This window comes from Acanthisitta chloris, unplaced genomic scaffold, assembly GCF_000695815.1.
Source record: "Acanthisitta chloris isolate BGI_N310 unplaced genomic scaffold, ASM69581v1 scaffold4514, whole genome shotgun sequence".
Lineage (NCBI taxonomy): Eukaryota > Metazoa > Chordata > Aves > Passeriformes > Acanthisittidae > Acanthisitta > Acanthisitta chloris.
The window spans coordinates 22,732-43,652 of record NW_008669755.1 but is presented as its reverse complement, the minus strand read 5'-3'; the positions used below and the strand labels follow the sequence as shown (position 1 = coordinate 43,652).

The 20,921-nt window shown below is 44.4% G+C and overlaps 1 protein-coding gene across 1 annotated transcript in view; it reads right to left on the bottom strand.

Moving 5' to 3' along the window:
- LOC103801031 (arf-GAP with GTPase, ANK repeat and PH domain-containing protein 1) overlaps positions 1 to 10,905 on the bottom strand; it is a 226,479-nt gene extending 215,574 nt beyond the window's left edge. The window contains exons 1-2 of the mRNA XM_009073430.1: positions 10,853 to 10,905; positions 4,552 to 4,639 (exon numbers count right to left, since the gene is read on the bottom strand). The gene's annotated coding sequence lies outside the window, so the exon portion shown is untranslated. The remainder of the gene's footprint in view (positions 1 to 4,551; positions 4,640 to 10,852) is intronic.
- Positions 10,906 to 20,921: the final 10,016 nt, after the last annotated feature.

The following is a 20,921-nucleotide window of genomic DNA, read 5'->3' as shown; positions in this document are numbered from 1 at the left end:
CTACCCAAGTGATCCACTGTTAATTGTGGTACTGAAAATCATCACGTGGTGAAGGCTGCAATAGCATAAAATTATGTTTAGGTCAAGTTTGGGAGGAAAGTAAATGATCATACCTTTCTGGAGAACACATTAAAGGCTTTATTCTGTACCTCTTACTGGGGGAAAACTGCATTTATATTACAAGTTACTCCACACAGACAGATGACACCTCCACTGACTGCAATAGCTACTTGCTGCCTCAAGCCAGATGGGAGATGGCCTTCACTGCCTTTGAAAGGCCAACACTATTTACTCCGCATAAAATAAATACAAAAATCTTAAATATAACACGAAGTACACTGAGAAAAAACCCTCCTTGTTCCTCACATGTGGGAGGATTCCCAAGGGTACAAAGACAATGGTACACAAGTTATAGAGGAAAATACAGCTGCTACTCCCTGCTCTGCAGTCAGCATTTCCAGCCTCCCACACACAACACAGACTGAGGGAAACCATAGGCAGGGTGGAACAGAGTGGAAACACCATGGCCACGCTCTGTGCAAAACCCTTGCAGAGGGAATTCAGTGGTACTTTCTAGCTGATAAGCCACATAGCAGCTGAAAACCAAGAGAGCTGAAGGAAAATGTCCTGCTGCTGACTCAGCATCCATGGGGAAATCCCTCTCCTTGGACTGATGTGCCCATCCCAAGGTTATCTCAGGTACTACACTGAGATATCCACCCCCAAGGGACGGCCACCCCTCCCTGAGTAAGATATATGACTGGAGTCACTCAAGCTCCATCTAAATGTAAAGAGATAATATAAAAGCGAGTTGAGAATGGGGAGAAGCTGTGGGGAACATTCCAGCTTCTCTTGTGGGACCAGTCATCAGGCTGAAACTCTCTTTTCCCCCGCAGGGACAGTACTCTGCGAGTGCTGAGTCATTATCTCGAGCAGCTTTTATTGGGGGTTAGAGATTGGTAGTATATTGCCTTGAATGTATTTCTGCAGTCAGATACTGTCACCATCGATCACCCAACCTTAACCTGTCACAGTTTTATCAATCAAGAGTGTTACTCTGTCACTGGGAGCCCTCCCAGGGCTGGCAGTGGGTAAAGCTGTGCAGACCCAAGAGGGTTTCTCTGTTCGGGTGTTATCCTGACCAACCAGTGGAACCCTCCATCCCAGTGACCTGCTCAGTGCAGGGTCCCAGAACAGGATGGGACAGGCAGCCTGGGCAAGAGGGGTTCTGCTTTCCTGGGGCACTGACAGACCAATCAAACCACACACTGAGGGGGTGAGGAAATCTCCCCTTTTCACGTGACACTCGTCCCAGCTGAGACACCTTGGAGAACAATTTACCTGCCCCTTTTTTGCTTTATTAGTCTCACTGGAAAAAAAGTACTGAAATAACCACAACATGACTTCAGATATTCCCAGACATAGCAGAGATGTGGAAAAGCCTTTAAGGCATGTTTCACACATCTGTGACTTTTTGGAGACAGAAAACCAAACGGTAACAGAATCCTCCTGACACACACTATTCCTGTAAACTTCAGTTCACCTTGGTCTGCAAAGACCTTAGTCTCAAATTCCACACACACTCCACGTTTCACTTTGTTCCTACAGCAGAAGTAAATTTTAGATGGGAGGGGAAAAAGACACCAGAGGTTGCACACACCTTGTTTGTTGTTTCAGCAGGTCAAACACTCAACATGCCATGCTGTTCAGTAGCAGTTCTACTTCTAATCACTTGGAAGTTTCCTTAGAAGACCTCGCATCACTAGGATTCCCTATTTCCCACCACTTCCTTGTTGTATCATTACAGAAGGAAACTGCAGGTCCCAGACTACTGAAATACCCACTTATTACAGGGTAACACGTTGCTTCTTAACTTACATCAAAATACATCTGACACAAAAATGTGTCACACAAGAGCAAGCTATAGGCACATAAAATATGCAAAGGAAGAAACTAAAAGGCAATTTTCTTCCCAAGACAAACTTACACTTGGAGAAAACAAAGGTTTTCATGCTAAAAACACACTAGGGACTAAAATGACTTCTGAACAGGTAAAAACTGGGCCGGACAGTAAGAGAAAATTGCTTTACACTGTAATGTGCATGACTCCTCCTCCTGGTGGGGAAGTGGTGTCAGGCAGCAAGAGAAATACCTCACCTTGAAGAGCTGAAGGAAACATGAAACCATCTTTACATACTTAAACTTCATTTCCTGGAAAGCTGAAGCTCTAAGGCCTACAGGAAATCTGGCACTTGCCTGACTCAGGATTCATGGTCATTGTGGCAATTCAGAAGGCAAAGGAGTGCAGGAATAGCTGTCCCTGGCCCTAGTCACCGCTTTCACATGATGCAAGCATCCATCACTTTACCAATTTGACACCAATTGTATGATGCTTGATAAGTTTAGCTGTTAGCAAGCCATTCAAAGTCAGTAACCTCGCGTTTCTCAAAACAGATCAAGCAGCTGACACCTTAATGTGCCACAAACATCCTCTTCTTTCTGCAGTTTAACAACCCAGCACACTTACAAAACCCTCAGAAAACAAAAAGAGCAAGATGCACAGTGGTCTCCAAGCATAAAGGCTCACACTTCATAGCTGCATTTCTAGGGGCTTATCTTGGGTGACCTGGGAAGTGTTCCAGGCCAGGCTGGATGGGGCTTGGAACAGCCTGGTCTAGTGGCAGGTGTCCCTGCCCATGGCAGGGGGTGGGATGGGATGAGCTTTAAGGCCCTCCCAACCCAAATCACTCTGTGATTCTATGAAAAAGAACTAAAACACTAACAAACCACCACTACAGATGTTTACTAAGGACAGTTTATATGGGTTAAATTTCCTTTACTACTGACTTGATTAGAAATCTTGATCTTATCCCTTACAAAGCAAATTAGAGCTCTTAATTATTCCAGGTTTTTTCCTGTTAATGAAATGCAATGGTGCCATTAGCGAGGCATGTCAGTTACACTTATGTGCAAAGAAATGATTTGACACTGCTTTTGTCATCTAATCCTTTCAGGAAAAACAGCTGGAACATCACTCAAGCATCTTAAGTAAAAATCCTTGAAGACAAAGAGGACAGATGGTAACAATCCCAAGGAATACCACCTAAAACAGTCATGGTTTAGAAAGGGAAGACAGTTAATCCTGTAAACAATCAATATGTGAGTCTTGCTAGAAAAAAAATAACCCTAAATATTTTCTGTTCAATATTTTCTGTTCATGAAATAAGAGATTTGTCAGGATAGAGATCTTCGCTGAAGACTTTATTGTATTGAGTCAATCTACACCCTGCATAACCATGTCATCTGCTCCAGGTGACCCTGTCTTGGCAGGAGTTTGGACCAGATCATCTCCAGAGGTCCCTTCCAACCCTGTGATTCCTCTCTCCCAGCACCCAGAAGCAGCAGGCAGAAATGTGATCCTCAGGCAGTTTTGTGGCAAGGCTCAATTCTGTTTATCAGTCCTAGCTATGAAGCAGCAAAAGCATTTAAGGCAAACCTGACACATGGAAGCCCTCACTGTTACTGCAATTCCACACAAAAAAGCTTTGTCCATCCCTCCCTTTCTCTCTCCTCCCATTTTAACTATCATTCCAGACTGTTAAAATGTCAACTACTAAGCTTAACAACTTCCTTTGGTACGAGTTAATCAGAAACAAATGTTATCAGAGATGCATGAAGCTACAAACTACTGCTGAAAAGACAACTACAGCAAGAGACAAAAACAGTGAGATGTACTAAAGACTTGAAATCAAAAGCAAACAACTCAAAATGATACACAAAACAAGGAGGAAACAGTCTAGTACAGAAACCACCATCCGCCTCTTCAAAACAAGAGCTGCCATGAAGACAATGTATAGTTACCTGCATCCATATCTGCAAAGAATGGAACAGCCAGTAAGGAAAAGAAGGAACCAGAAATTCAGTGTCTCAAAGTTGGATTTAAAAGTTCATAAGGAGAACAGATAAAGAAAAATCATAAAAAAAGTATTTAGTGTAAGACAGATCTCAGTAAGATACTGTGGTATTTTTGATTTCAAGCTACAAACTTGGATTAACGTTAAACACTACAACATACAAATTAATTTTCTATGCCATAAAAACATTAAAAAGAGGTCAAGACCAAGTATTTAACCAACAAACAATGATCAAGTGACACCTTTAGTTTAGGCTGGTGAAGCTGGTTTATTCTCCCAACATCCCAAATCTGCAGAAGTCCCCTACCACAGACAGTAGTTGTAGCTCTCCACAGCCCAAGTGAAAGCAGCAGCAATAGCAAGAGCAGTGAGCTTCTCTCCTTTGGGACTAGAAGTTTCCAACATGGACACAGACTGGGGGCCAAAGTAGTTAAGGATGCTAAGCAGTTACAGAAAAGCTACAGTTATACTCAATGTAAATACTTAGCTCAGTCTGGAGAATGTTAAAGGAAAAATCACCATGCATATTGAAAAAGAAAATTGGACTCTTTGCTAATTCGTTTCTGCATGATTAAAAAATGAATAAAGATGCAGTTTGTGGGGAAAAAATACTAGTGAAATTTGCACATGCACATACCTTCAGGCGATTCCTCCTGGACATAGGTCCCGGTCAAGTACCGGTGTACAAGGGCAGACTTGCCACTCGCCAAGTTACCCACAATCCCCTGCAAGGAGAAAAGCAAGGAATAAAAATTCAACTGCAATTAACCCCTGTAAAAACCAGTATATTAAGCAGAACCTAAATGCAGGAATGGTCCACAATATGCCAAGAGACAGAGAGCAAAACTGACATAGCAACCGGGCTCTGGCAGCAGCACTCCTGCATTCAGCTGCCCACTGATGCCAAGCAGGAACACCAGGCAAACTCCAGGGAAGGGGCCTGAGGCTCAGAACAAGCCTGTCACCTCTCTGCTGAGAAACAAACACCTTACTGAACTTTAGTACTGGAAAACACCTCCGCAGGCTACGCACCACACGCATCACACGACTCGTCGCTGAAGCACACACAACATGTATATGGGACAGACACATCTTGGCACATCTACCATCAGGCAATGGCATGGCAGGTTAAACCTCATCTTGTTCCACCCTCTGCCATGGGCAGGAACACCTTCCACCAGCCCAGGTTACTCCAAGCCCCTTCCAGCCTGGCCTGGCACACTCCCAGGGATGGGTCAGGCACAGCTTCTCCGGGCAACCTGTCTGCACATCTGCCTCTCATGCTGACTGCTTCCTTAGCAAAGGGGTTCCATCCCTTGGAGCATCTCTGTGATTGCCTCTGGACCAACTCCAGCAGCTCCACATACTTCTGATGCTGGAGACTCCAGAGCTGGAGGCAGCACTGCAGGAGGGATCTCACTTGAGTGGAGCAGAGGTGCAGAATCTCACCTGCTGCCCACACTGCAGGGGATCAGAGCAGCACAGAGGGCTTCTGGGCTGCCAGTGCATGTTGCGAGGTCCTACCAAGGATTTTTTTATAAGAAGGATAGTTTCTTACAAATTAGGCTTAAGAAACTGGAGTAGAGAATGTGCACTAATGTTTAATTTGTTCATGCTGCCTCAGTCAATTTGGCAATCTCTGGCAGAGCAGCAGAGTTCATCTTGTCTCCAGGGATCTTATGTTCTGAACCTTTGGTGAAGGTCAAGTAAACATGCAAGGACAGAGCAGGCTTGCTTCCTTTCAAAAAGAAACAAGCTCCCACCTCCTCCCGCAGAAACTGAGCAAGCAGCATCCTCGGCACTCTGTCCCCTTTTAAAGCAACAGAACTGGCAATTCTCCAGGTCTTGTGGCATTTGAGCACCTCTGGGAAAACTGTTCTGGTGTTGGGCTGCATTCTATTACATCTGCCTGGTTTTTAAAAGCAAATGCCAGGTAACCAGCTTAACACTAAACTCACCTATGCTTTGGGATCGAGTGCTGCTGGTTGGCTCTCAGGTGTTCCCAGTGCAGGCATCTGGGCATGGATGGTTTGAGTTGTAAAGGAAGGGGCTTTAACATGCCAGAGTGGAGACCTCAGAGTCCCTTCCAGTGCCTAAAGGGCCTCTAAGAGAGCTGGAGATGGACTTGGGACAATGGATGGAGGAACAGGACAAGGGGGAATGGCTTCTCACTGCCAGAGGACAGGGTTAGATAGGACACTGGGAAAAAGTTCTTCCCTGTGAGGCTGTTGAGGCACTAGCACAGGTTGCCCAGAGAAGCTGTGGCTGCTCCATCCCTGGGAGGATTCAAGGCCAGGTTGGATAGAGCTTTGAGCAACCTGGCCACAGCAGGGGCTGGACCAAGATGAGCTTTAAGGTCTGTTGCAATCCAAAGCAGTTTGGGATTCTACAAAAAGGTACAAATGAGGTAACTATGACTTCTGCATTTTGCCAGCATGGGAGAGACAACAGCTGCAGGCAGCATGGGCACAGGAGTGGTAGAATGGTTTAGTTTCCTGCACCTTCTGGCTCAAGATCTTTCACCTTGAGCACAAGCTATCAGAAGAGACAAACTGCTCTCTCTCCAGCACTCGTATTATCAATACTTTTCAGTAACACATGCACCAACAAGACCTAAACAAAAATTAATACAGAAATGAGCTCCATATATAGATATTGATAACAGTAGCATTTTTTAAATATTAACTTTTTTTTTTTAACACTGATCCCCAACTCCCCCAATCAGTGTATAGGGAATCAGGGGGACAAAACCAGCTTGGGACTTCCACCTGCACATACAAAGAACAAAAACTAAAGCAACACTGCAGACATCCAAACCCTGAATTTCCACTCTGACTTCACCACAACTTAACTTCAGCTTAGTCCAATGTTCAGCCAGACACCAAGGCAGGGGGAAGTTACAGACAGAAAAGTCACATCTCTAACATGTCCTCTAACCCCAAAACATCGAGTAACCTCATAAATGAATGATTTTTCCCTCCATTACATGCCCACGAGCCGCAGTAAGTTTGTCTACACACACATGTTCAAACAACCCTCCAGATTTCTAAGACCAAGAAGGCATAATACCTGAGGAAACCCTGTGAGTAACAGCTTGCTTGGCCTTTGTACCTCTCCTCAGCACAGAACTGACACCATCCCTGAAGGTCTTCAAGCTGAGACGGGATGTGGCACTTAGTGCCATGGTCTAGTAACCACGGTAGGGTTGGACTCTATCCTTGAGGTCTCTTCCAACCCGGTTGAGCCTATGATTCCACAACACCACCTCCCTTTCTCCATGCAAAGCCTCCCAATGAGAGATTATTTCCCAGCTTCTTCCCTTTGCCTAGAACAATGCTCTAGAATTCACCACCACTCAAAAAAAATAAGATTTGGTGTGTGAAAGCTTAATTGTGTTTTTAGTTGTTAAAATGGTTTAAACATTTTTTAAATATTTTTTAGTCCGGTGAAGACAAAGTTTGCTGGATTTTTCCAGATTTCTAATCTTTTTAAGAGACTAGTTAATCTTTGGCCATAGCTGGGACATCTTATTCTACCAAGAGATGCCAAACATTTGAAACACACATGAGAATACAATTTTTTGACACTTTTAAGTATCCCAAAGGCCCTATCAGAACACAATTTTACAGCACATCAGGTTCCATGACATATTGCTCCTTAGAGGGACCCAAAAAGCCAATGGTGTCTGGCCACAGGAACATTTGTGTATTGTAACGCCAGAAACAGATGCAGCAAGCACTGATCAGGAGGAGTAAGATGTGTATTTCAGTCAGGAAACTAATTCACTAATTCACAAAGACACACAGAATGCGAGGAAGGTTTGGGTTGGAAGGACCTCAAAGATCATCTTGTTCCCCTGCCTGCCATAGGCAGGGACACATTACACTAGACCAGGCTACAAATGCAACTATGAAATCTACACTTATGTCACAGCTTGATTTTTTTCCCTAGCCAACTCCTTCAGAAAGGGTTCAAGAGACATCTGCCTTCTGCACACCTGGGAAAAGAGGATTCCCTGAGATCTCCCCTCAGAGCCTGCACTGAGGAGACAAGACACCCTCCCCTCCTTGACCAGGGATGAGACCAGCACATGACATTAAAACCTACAGCCAAGTGGTCCTTCTGTCGTTCTGTGCAGGGCTTGGCATTGCTGCTCCAACTCTCCTGAGCTACTGCTCCTAAAAACTAGGAGCAATATTTTACTCTGAAAAAAATCTGACTTATAATAGTTTCTCTCTTCATTGTGATTACTTGTTTTAAGGCTGATCCCCACCAGTATGATAAATACGCCAACATGTTTTCACAGCAATCATATTCCTCTCTCTCATATCTTATAGACAAACAATCTGAGGCACATCTATTTATTTACAGATACAGCTGAAACGTGTGAAGTTATGACAAGCATGTTGAACCCAGTTCAAAAGGGAGAAAATTCAGCTACAATGTAATGCTCTTGTCAGTTACGACTTGTGCAACACTGAATCACTGATTCGCATGTGCCAGACACACTGTAAAAATCCCAAACCACTGTGCCCACATTCTACAAAAGCCTGCAGGGAAAAGTGTTTACACATGCCAATGGCACTTGGCATTTTAAAGCTGCCCTGACTGTACTTGGCATATTTTCTGGAGGAATTTAAGTGATTTTATCCAAAAAGATCTCATATTTATTCTGCTCGAGACATCTTTATTTTACACTTTGATAAATGGGATTCAGTTGTCCCAAAGGTACTGGTCCTACCACACTCTTGACTGTAATAGGAGCATCAATGACCATAAGTGAAACTCTGTGGAAGTATTTGATCAGCAGAAAACAATTATAGAATCACAGACTCGTTTGGGTTGGAAGGGAACTTATATCTCATCTTGTTCCACCCTCTGCCATGGGCAGGGACACCTTCCTCTAGCCCAGGCTGCTCCAAGCCCCATCCAACCTGGCCTTGATTATCTTTCTAACCATGGGAAAGAAACCAATTTCCATGTGTATTGCTAAAACAGGAGACAGAGGCAAAGACTAGTGTTCTTTCCTCAAAGGCATACTGAAAAACACATCCTTCCTTTATTGCAGCCCTGGCTGCCTTCTCTACTTTCCCAGAGACAGGACAACATCTCCCAGGGCACTACTAAGCATCTTTCCTCAATGAGCAGAGCCTGCTCAAGCAGCTGTAGCTGGGCCCCTTCACAACCCTCATCCCCTCAATCTGCATCACTGGGGAAGCGGGTGTGGGATTTAACATGGCTCTTGCTTTCCTTGGCCACAAGCAAGCTCCAAGGCTGAGGCTGAAAGCAGGGAGATGAGGCTGGAAGTAAGGGAATGACACAGAGATGACTCACAGCTCCAACTCCTCCCCAAGGGCAGATGCACAGGAAAGGCAGAGATTTCAGCTAGGGTTCCTGATCTGCCCTTCCTGCTGGAGCACAATTTCACAGGCACAGCTGGTGCTGATGGCTTCCATAATTTGCAGTGCTATAATCAAATTACTATTTTGTAATGGTGAGTGCTCTGCTTTTCCCCAGGATTACACAGACCTAAGCCTTGGACAGCCATGGGGAGGCTCCTGCATGCTGAGCACCACAGATCGATTCCCTGCAGCAGCCACACAGCTGCAGTCTGTTTTCCTACCGCTGGCTCAGACAGCACAGGGGCAAGAGACGCAAGCAGTGGCATGATGCAGCCAGGCTGTCACAAGGGAAATCTGTGCCCTGAGAGCATCACCTAATGCTTGGTAATCATTTGTGTTCCATACCACAACATGTAGTAACTGAAGCTTTGGTCTCACCTGCAAGCCTCAAGTTTCTTGGTGGGTGCTGTGAGTTGGTAGGGCTCAGAGAAGGGGAAAGGATGTTTAAGGAAACCCTTTGCAGATTCTCCCCAGAATAAGCCAGCTAACACCACAGTGTTGGACTCTTACACAACCAACACCTTTCAGTCCTAAATTCTTAGTGGTTTAATTCTCAGTATTTAGGGAGGTATTTGTCTTCAAAATTACACATCAGTTCAACTGAAGCTGGTGACCCCCTGCAGGCCTTTCCTTTTCCTTCCACTGACTCTGTGCAGTGCTAAAATCAAAACAAAACCACAACTTCAGTTGTGAGGATGCTGCTTCCATTAAAATGCCACTCTCTAAATGCATTTATCATTTTAAGAGTGGCCTGTGCTTTCTCTTAGCTCTCCAAACACTCTCACTCAAATTTGGAAAAAGGTGTTTGCCATGTGAGAAAGGGAGGGTGAAGCATGGCCCCTCTGAAATTCAGATGGTTTTGCCCAGCTCACTCTGCCACTCAGCAGAGGGAGCTCAGATTGGAGAAATAAAAATGTAGGGCTTGATTCATTAAATGAACCTTAGATATATTTCTTATTTTTTAATTTGTTATTGACTCAGTTAAACTCTTTTAAGGGAGGGGGGAAAAAGATGTTTGGTCCTTGAAGAAATCATGTAAAATTATTATGGCGAGATAAAAGGAGTTTTATATATCATCTGCAGAGTTCCACTTCCCCCTTGAAGACATGTAAGGTTCCCCTACCCTCAAGATCCCTCTTGGAAGTGGTTCCTGGCGCCACACAGGTTGAAATAGCAATAAGATACAGAAAGATCTTTATAGCATGATTATAAAAATCAAAGATACATAATCTCCATAAAAATAATCCCATCCCTGGAAGTGCTCAAGGCCAGGCTGGATGGGGCTTGGAGCAACCTGGGCTGGTGGAAGGTGTCTCTGCCCATGGCAGGGGGTGGAATGAGATGAGCTCTGATGTCCCTTCCAACCCGCATCACTCTGTGAGTATATGACAGTTGTGCAAAATAAAAATGCTTTACTTACTACAACTGCTATCTGTATTTTTTCCCAACAGCACATTTAATGAAGCATAGAATGATTCACACTTGTGTATAACATTTTCAGCATGTTTTCCAGGACAGAAATAAATATAAACTCACCACTTTCAGCTCTGGTACAGATCGGCTCAGTGTCCATTCCTGGCTATTTACAAAGGCATCTGTGAAAGAGGAAAGCATGCACAAAATCAGTATAATGGCATTTAATGCTCTGCTGCACACAATTTCATGCTAAGGCTTTGGTACGTGAGACCAAAAGTCATGCTCAGGCTTACAAGCCTCAGAGTCCAACATGACAAACACTTGGGGCTTGGATAAATTGCATTAAAAAATCCAGAATACCAGAAATGCCCATTCTGCATGGAGCTGCTCTCAGTAGCAAGCATACTTGTACCATCTGCCCTGGCGTTAGCAAGCTCAAACTAACTCCAGGCTTTCAGGGTTGTGCAAAGACTCTTCCAGTCTGTACATGGTTAAATCATTCTCCATCCACCACAACACATTCCTTTTCTCCAGGAAAAGCCTTGGACTCATTGTCACACTCAGTGTCAATGACTGTGGCTGCCACCATCAGCAGAACTTCTCCACCCAGGTAAATGAGAACGTTTGCTGGTTCTAAAGCATGTTATCTTCTACTGCACATCACACTTCATGCCAAGAGCTGCAGCCACTTGAGTCAGTGGGAACATCCCTGCCCAGGCAGGGGAAATCATCCTTTTATTCATAAAACACACTGGTTTTCAGTAACACAATCCAGACAGAAATAAACCAGGGAGCCATTTACCATAAAATCAAATAAAAACTACTGGAGGCAGTGGTCAATTTCTTGAAGAATGGTGAGTTAAGTTTGTCACTGATCCCAACAGCAATGAAGGTCTTAGGGCTGCACCTGGTCCAACCTCGCTGACAATTCCACACCACAGAAGAACAGGAATAAGGCTTTATTTTTGCAGCTCAAAAAACTTGTATCATTTTGTTCCTTTTGCAAAGGTCTAGTGAACTGAAAGCAAACAGACAGCGATGTCTCTGTTACCAATCTAATCTGAATCCTGACGTAACTGCTCCTGGCACCACGCACACCAGCTGAGTGTGTGTCACACACTCAGGATGCTTCAAGCAGGTCAGCTCCAACTCTGCAGTAGTTAAACAGCACTGAAGCAGTCCTGGTGTTCCAATCAATTCCTAATGATGCAGAAAATAGCAGGTGGAAAGTTACACCTGGCCACGTTGTCCATAAGCCAGCAAAGGTCCTGCTTCCCCTCCAACACACCTATCAGCAGGAGAAGGCTGTTTCATTTGATCCTTTGATCCAGAGAATAAAGGAACTGGAGGCAATTTCCCATTCCAGATGCTACCCTCGCCAATTTATGAAAACATCCAAGCTTTCCCAGTGCCCAGGGAAAAATAATCTCAAAGCAAACTTGTATTTTCCAGTGTCTCTCTATTACATATATTACTTTTGATCAATGTTACAGAGAGACCTACTAGCCATGAATTTGGAAGCCTTCTCCAGTTTTATCCAACAAATGGCTTTGCATGTCAGCTAGGAAGAGAAGCTTGTGTGTACTAGCAGGATGTGTGTATTTATATGAAAACACACAGAAACTACTCAGTATTTTGGGGTACTGCAGATTTGAGCTGCCTCCCACTCACTCACTGGCAGAAGGAAAACCAAAGCCTCAGATTAAAGTACTCTGAAGTCTTGGGTTAACCTTCAGCATTCCAGGTGCAAGATAAGACACTGCAGTCATTCAGCTCCTGCTGCATGACCTGAAGAAGTCCCACTCCATCAAAACCCGGAGCCACATGCAGATCTTTCTGTAGCATGCCCAGGTGAAAAGAACTTAAGATGGAGACAAAGCAAGCAGCAGTTTCCATGTGGGAACACTGCATTTGAGAGCTGCTCTAGGAGCCTTATAATTAAGGCACTCAAAAGAGATCACAGCTTGATCTAGATATTTTCCTACCTTCCCAGGGGAAGGAGTATTTTCACTCACAATGTGCAATGGAATGGGGATGTTTAGGTTGGATACTAGGAAAAATTTCTTCACTGTCCTGACAGGAAACTAAACATATGCCAAAATATATCTGAGTTTGACCTCAACCTAACTAATTAAATCTACATTTTCCCACTACTATTATCTTCCATTTGCAATTACATTACAGAAGCTCCTCCAGTGTCCTTGAAAAAACAAACCCAACCAACTTTTATTTGGAGATCCATGAGATCCCTCCCCAGCATCCTCCACACTAGCATGTTTACAAGGAATAACAACAGTTAAGCACAGAACATGGCATGAAACAGCATTTGGTCTGTTTAGCAATGCAAGGTTTGTGTCCATCCCTTGGATGGACAGTGAAGCACCCACTAACCCATTCAGTCCTCACAGGAATTCCTCAAGAAGGAATGATTTATTCTAGTCAATCCCAAGACCCGTGGAACTTAGGGTGAATAGGTCAAATACTTGCAGACAGAACATCACAAACAAAATTGTGGATTTGCATTTTCTTCCTAAATAAAGCTAACTAACTTACAGCCCTGGCATGACTGATACGCTGGATCCACCATGCTAGAACATGCGAAGCTCAAACTGTAAAGCCCACAAAAATCCTCTGCTGCAGCAGTGAACCCCTCACTGCCACATGTCAATTTAAACATGTTGGAAGAGATTTGCATAATAAATGGAACCACATGGATGAAGTTGATCAACTGGGGTCTTGTTTGCATTACTTTCTGACTCTGGAATTCAAGTGAACACAACCTACATGTCTCACCACAGACTGTGCAGAAAAGGAATGACTTTTGTCAATAATTAATCACAGTTGTATGGGCTGTCCCTTTAACTTCTGCATCAGTGATCAAAAGCTGCAGATATACACGGTGTCACTCCTGGATTGTTAGAATGTGCACCAAGGAGACCATTTAAGTTGCATTTTCTTTGCCAAGTTTACTTTTCCCCAATATAGTCTTCATTTTTTTTCATATTTCTTTTTTCCTTTTTATTTTTTATTTCCACCACTAGATTTAGAATCCTTCAGTTCCACTTACACATCACTACATTGAAGCTCAAACTCCAACAGGATCCTCAGCTATTTTAAAACCTCAGTTTATTAACTCAGCTCCACCTAGAGGAACCTTCTGTCTTCACCCCAGTATTAAGAATGAGATGTAGACTTTATTTTGGTTCCGCACGACTCATAGACTGCTTTGGGTCAAAAGGGACCTTAAGCCTCATCCTGTTCCACCCCCTGCCATGGGCATGGACACCTCCCACTAGCTCAGGTTGCTCCAAGCCCCATCCAACCTGGTCTGGAACACTTCAAGGGATAAGACAACACGTGGTGGTGAAATCTTGGAGTCTGATAGCCATTCTTGTCAAGGTCTATGCACTCCATGGCATGGGACAGCAGCAGACTTCCAAGAAGGTCTAACTGTTTGAATTCAGCGTATAAAAGCCCTACTTGGAATTTTCAAATGGAAAAATATACTTCTTTGAACACAGGAACTATCAACTACAAACTAGACGCGTATTAGCAAAACCATGTTCAGGAGAGGCAACAGGACCCAGGGCAATCCAACGGTCCATGATTTGGAAGAGGGAAGAAGTCACATATAAAACCTGGAGAAGTTTCATAGCCATTATAGCAATAACCTCAGCAAGCACCTGTCTCAGTGATGTATCCAGCAGTCTGTTTCATACCACCCTTTATTTTGAACCCTGGAGGCTTCCTGCCAACCTAAATGAACTCCATGGGCAACAGCAGCAAGGCAGCTAATCAGACCTGCAAGTGCTTAGCTCTAACTGGGGCTAATTAGATTTTACCACCCTCTGCATCCTTTGGGTCCCTCCTGATGAAAGAAAACCCACAAGCCAGTGCAGTCTGTCCGCTGATTAACACCTTCAGAGAGCCTAAGCTGCCCCAACGCTATCAGAGCAGCCCACCATGACCAGTGCCAGCACAGCAGCCTCTCCATCACCAACCCTCGCTCTACTAACCTTGCTCTGCCCTTTCGTTCACCCAAATCTCTCACCCTGGACAAGCAATTGAACCAAAAGCCCAGGAAGCTCACAGCTTTCTCTTCCTCTGATCCAGATGAAAACCCAAAGGCAAACCTGACCAAAAGGGGGGAGGGAATGAGGAAAGGGTGGACAGATGTCTCCACAGGACGACACAAAAAGACTTAAATCTTCCACTATTCTTGGAAAGCTTCTTACTAAGAGCTTCCCTCAGGCAATCCCAAAGTTCCTTTGCTGTCCTTTTAAATGAGAAAAAGCTATAAATGAATAAAAAATAGGAAAGCCAAGGGATTTCTCTGGAAACCCTCAGCAGAGGACCCTTTCTGCTACAAACAGGAGCTCTCAAAAGCACGAGTGAAGTTAAAAAGTACCAACAACCACATCACACCCTGCTCCCCCTTCAACAAATACTGCTTGTAATGCAGAAATTAGAGTTACTTCCGACTTTGAAATACAAACCCGAGAGTGAACAGGTACAGAAAATATTCTTACAAGCTCCCACCTGCACACAAGGATGCAGATAAGGCCACAAATCTCTCTCCTGGAGCTGCATCAAAGGAGCATTTTCAGAATTTATTTCCCAAGGCTCGCGTGCTAATTTTCTTAGCAAAGAGGGAAATATGCAGCTTTGGGGTTGAGACTTGTGCTCCTCCTAAAACATGCATTTTTCAGGAGGGGTAATCTCACAACCCACATTCAGCTCAGCCCCCAGCACTTCAAGTCAAGACACCAACTCAGTTCCAACGGAAAACAGCAGAAAAACATCCTGACATGTTTATTTCTAAGCTCTGCATAAAGTACTATTTGGAAGAGTGTGTCATGTTCCAAAGGCCCTTTTAACATATTTTATGGGGCTTGGAGCAACCCAGGCTAGTGGGAGGTGTCCCTGCCCACAGCAGAGGGTGGAACCAGAGGAGCTTTAAGGTCTCTTCCCAACCAAACCAGTCTGGGATTATATGGATTTTCTGAATCATTTTATACCTGTTTAAAAAGAATTAAAAAAAACCCATCACAGTTTGATATGGATCCTCTCTGCCTATACATTCTCTTCTGTATACACCCAACAATAACAACTAAGCAATAACAAACGAAATACTGAGAAAACCACTCACACCAGCACCAGGAAAATTTATGGTTTTCTTCTCCCTACTCACCCAGGTAACAGTATGGATTATATGGCTCTCCCCTGTATGCCAGTTAGGAATTACTGCTGCAGCTACCCATCTCCTAACAGTCCTGTTTTTCCTTCCTGAATTTCAGATGTGTCATTGATTCTGCTAAGGCAGTTTGAGGGAAAAGCAGCATTGCAGCGCAGCCCTGGTCCTTCCCAGCCCTCCTCCCTGTGGCTCCGGATGGGAACCCCAGCATGCTCTGGGAATCGCATCCCATCACGCACCACACTGTATTTACACTTCATTAACAGGATTAATACACACACGGCAGAAGAAGTCATGAAAACTGCCACAGAGCAGTTCAATTACAGTCCTAACACCAGAGGGATTTTGTGAGCTGTCAGTTTAGGACTCCCCAACCCTCTCGGTGCTGTCAGCACAGGTAAAATCCCACGAGCTCTTACGGTACCAATGTAAATGTTTGATACTGGACAGATTTACCACTGGCCATACCCACTTGCTAATTACAAACTGCTCTAAACCCAGCATCTTTAAGGCACCAGGCACCTCAGCCCAGACCCATCAGAGCTGCACATCTGTCTGACAGATGAAAACCTTTCCCGTAACTGAGAGCTGTATTAAACAGATATTTAGGTCAAACCCATAATCCAGCTTCCAACAGCAACTGGCAGCTGCAGCAGTGCTATCCTTTGTGCTGCCATGGAAACAAAAGGAAGACCCTGATGGAAAGAGCCATACAAGCTCCACAGCCTTTCCCAAAACATGCTTCTGGGCTTGGCAATTGAAGAGCACTTTGCTTTTGCCACGGCACTTCGCTTTGGTCTTGAATTTTTCCAGTGCTGAAATTGCAAAATTTCTTTGTTGCTGCTAATATTTCTCCTTCTCTCTCTTACACCTACAGCCAGAGAGACTTACCCTCCCTCTACACAGCTTTCAGGTGGGCACAGAGATGTTATCTCCTTAGCTCCCACAACTGGGAAAGCCCCATGCTTCCTACAGCGGGACTGAATGATAGATAGTATCCAAGTATATTGCCAAAACCAGGGTCATGCTTGAAGTTTTACATCTATCACCACCAAATTATTTATTTTGCCCTTAAATATAATGTAGCTCCACCCACCATACATCTTAGCCCTCCTGAACCCTCAAAACAGCCCCTTCAAAATCCCCAAACCAAACAGAGCAGGTACTTTGTCTGTAAGATGCTTACGAGTAAAAAAAATTACATACTTGACAGGACAAACTTTCCATTCCCTGTATTTTCACAGTGGGTTGGGTTCTGGAGCTGACGCACAGTTAGTGTAAGAGAAATTAATGCCCCACAGATGGAGCCGCAGTTTTCCCTTGAGACAGCTCTGCCATGGGAGAAGCAGAGAGCACGTCAGCAAGGGATGTTTTGAGTGAAGGCATCAGGATTACAACCCAATTCCAATAACATGCACATTTCTTAACACTCATCCACATCCCTTGGAGAAAAGTGACACACAGCCACTGTTCCAGGCTGGCCACTTTTCCAGCAGGGCCATGACAACCCCAGCAAGAAGGTGAAAGGAACAGAAAAAGTAGACAAGGAGAAAATGAAAGCATCACTGCAGCAAAACTCCTCCCTACTCTAATAAAACTGGGAAAGGAAATGTTCATCTGTGCCCTGCTATGAAATAACATCTTTTTTCAGGCAATAGACAGTATCTCTGCAAGTACCAAAGCCCAGAGAAACACAGTTAAACACACAACCAGAGCAGTATTGCACTTCAGAAAGAAAAAGAAGCTACCAGAAACTAAATGTTCGGTAAATGTCTTTTTTCTTGGGTCTTCCTAAAAGCAGGTGAGTTTCAAAGGTGAGGTCTGCTTTCTGCCACCTCCTGTCCGAAGGAAGGGCAGTGCCAGCTCAGGAGAGATTGTCCCAGAGTAATTAAATGAAAATCTAGCAGTAAGAGCTGGAACTGTTCAAGTCACGCTCAAGGCAGCAGGAAGGAAAATCCAAGACTAAACCCATGTCCAAAGTACCCAAAACGAGACACTTGAAGAATTACAGCCTATGCTGTCTTTGCCAGCTACTACACAAACGAGACATTAGCCTCTCGTATTCAAATCTGAGTATTAATGAAGAACCTTCCTGCAAAGCATCACAGGCGAAAATGGACAACCTCTACAGCTGGCACAAGAAGAACTGATGCCAAAGTATAAATTAAAAACGATAAAGTGGGGTGAAAGAAAAGAACATTTTCAAAGAATATAAACAAATTTTATCTGGCAAGGCAGTAAGAAGCAGCTCACAACAGAGATGCATAAAAAAAATGACTGAGATACACTGCTTGGCAGGCTGTAAAGACTTTCAGCTTTTCAGAGAGGTAACAATAGCTGCAACTCAAAGAAATGGCAAAAAATAAACAACAGCAATTTGGTGACTACTTGGTAGAAAAAACCCAGAATCCTAGAACACCCTGAGCTGAAAGGGACCCACAAGGATCATCAAAAGTCCAGCCCATGGTCCTGCACAGGACACCCCAGCAATGCACCCTGTGCCTGAGAGCCTTGTCCAAATGCTCCTTGAGCTCTGTCAGGCTTGGGGCCATGACCACTGCACTGGGAGCCCAAACACCTCTGGGGGAAGAGCCTTTCTAACATCCAGTCTGAACCTCCCGTGACACAGCTCCAGCAACAATACAAAACACAAAAAACAAGTACACAGTCACTTAGCCCACTCAGGATTTCCAGCACTAGAATTCCACATAAGAGGTTATACTGAGGCAACACCTGAGCATCACCAAAACCTAAGCAGCTGAACTTGATGCAGGCAGTGGTAAATGAGCAAAACCACGGCAACCTTGGCAGGTGCTGGGGGAAGGCATAATAAAAAGGAGATTTAAAGAATATCAAGTTGTGCTTAATGAAACAGTGACAAAAGCACCAACTCTTAAAGATGGGCAAACTCCAAAACAGTAACTTACAAGGGGGGGGGAAGAATGGCTTTCCACTGTGCCAGAGGGTAGGGTTAGATGGGATACTGGGAACAAATCCTTCCTAGTGAGGGTGCTAAGGCACCGGCACAGGTTGTCCAGAGAAGCTATGGCTCCTCCATCCCTGGAAGTGTTCCAGGTCAGGTTGGACAGAGCTTCAAACAACGTGGTGAAGTAAAAGGTACCCCGATCCATGGCAGGGGGTGGAACAAGATGGGCTTTAATGTCCCTTCCAACCCAAACCAGTCTGTGATAATGTGAGCAAGCAGTTCATACAGCAGCAGACTTTTCACATAAATACAGCCCTTGAAGTATTTTACTAAGGACTGACACTGCCAAAGTCCTACAGGGACTCACAGCTCAATTGTCTTCCGGATTATAACACAAGGGAAAACTATTGGGCTGGGCTTTAATCTGCCTCTCACTAGTTTCACAACATGCTTTTTAATCCCTAAGTAAGAGGGGATAAACAAGAGTGACTCTATCTTTACCTCCCTCTTCTCTCTCACAATGATCCCTCCTGCCTGCCCCAACTCTGCTCAGTGGGCTGGCTCCAGCCTGGACCAAACTCAGCACCTTCAAACAGACCTTTTTACTCTCCTATACTTATTTCCAGATGTGGGGTCCAACATCACCCCCCAAAGCCTCCCAAGATGGCCACACTAGGCCACTTTAACTGAGACAGAATCACAGAATAATTTCGCTTGAAAAAGACCTCTGAGATCACCAAGTCCAACTGATCACCACCTTGTCAACTAGACCACTGTGCTTAGAGAGATGACAACTTGCTCTGTTTCCTGTCTATCATGCTCTGCTCTGAACCCGGCAGCACTTCAGGTGTGACTTCCACAAATTTCTTGCAGACGCCAAGATCTCTGCCAAGACTGACAGCTCACCTGGAGCTGTGCCATGAGTCAGGACTGCCCTCTCCCCATGCAACCCTCCACATACATCCACACTAAGTTCAACCCACCAGGATATCCATTACTAACCACCACAAGATGCTTCTGCAGCTCTGCACAACCAGCTCCTGGTTTTCACTTTCCCAGGGCAATCAATACCTTAACCTGAAGAGGCTGCAGCACAGATTCCCCAAGACTTGCTGCTGGGTTTCTTTCAACAGGAAAAATCAACTGTTTATTCCTACACATGATTTCCTACATTTGAAAAAGTTCTATAGACAAGACAACCCTCCCTCTTATCTGATGGCAGCTCAGCTCAAGCCTCTGGCAAGAGCAGTTCTTAGTCATCAAATGAACAGATTTCCCCTGTCCTTCCCTTAAGAACTGCAGTAAACACAAGGTAGGATTTTCCCCATGAAAGCCAAGTCTGCCCTTCCCCAATACCTCATTTATGCATCCATCTATAGAGCTTATTGTCAGTTCCAGCTTGGTGGTTGCAGCCCTAAGCGTAATTAATGTAGACAGAGGCAAACTCTACCCTTCGTCACACCCAAGCAGCCACGATGAAGTCAATGCAGCTTCATGGGTGTGATCCAATAACTCAGCTTAAAACAACACTCTTCTTCCCTTCCTTAAATGCTCTTCTGTCTCAAGGAACCTGCAAATGGGACTGTGAACAAGCACTGTGCCATCGAGGATGCTTTACTCTGCCGCCCTGGCCCAGCTGATGCAGCCACAGCACCCAAGTGTCAAAACATGAAGTATCCAAGCTCAGTTTCTTATGAACTGACTCATGGCCCAACTTCTTTGTTTGTCAATAAAAATCTGTGCTCTGGCATTATACCATCATTCAGATGGACTTTTTCAGGTCTTCTACTTGAGGCTACAGAGAACAGGTCCAGCATGTTTGTCCAGAATAACATCTAGAAAAACAGTTCCCCTCTCCACAAGGGAAATGATTACTTGTTTATGTAGTACATTTCTGAAAACATTTTTTAGAACTAGAGTCATGTCTCCCAGATTGCTATGCTGGTTGTCAAAACAGAGCCTCTTTTTCCCTGACTGTACCCTAAACTGTAATCCTAAATCCACTTTCCCTAACTCGCTATCACCCATGCAAGATTTGGAGATGATTAGTGGAAAATACACAAATGAGA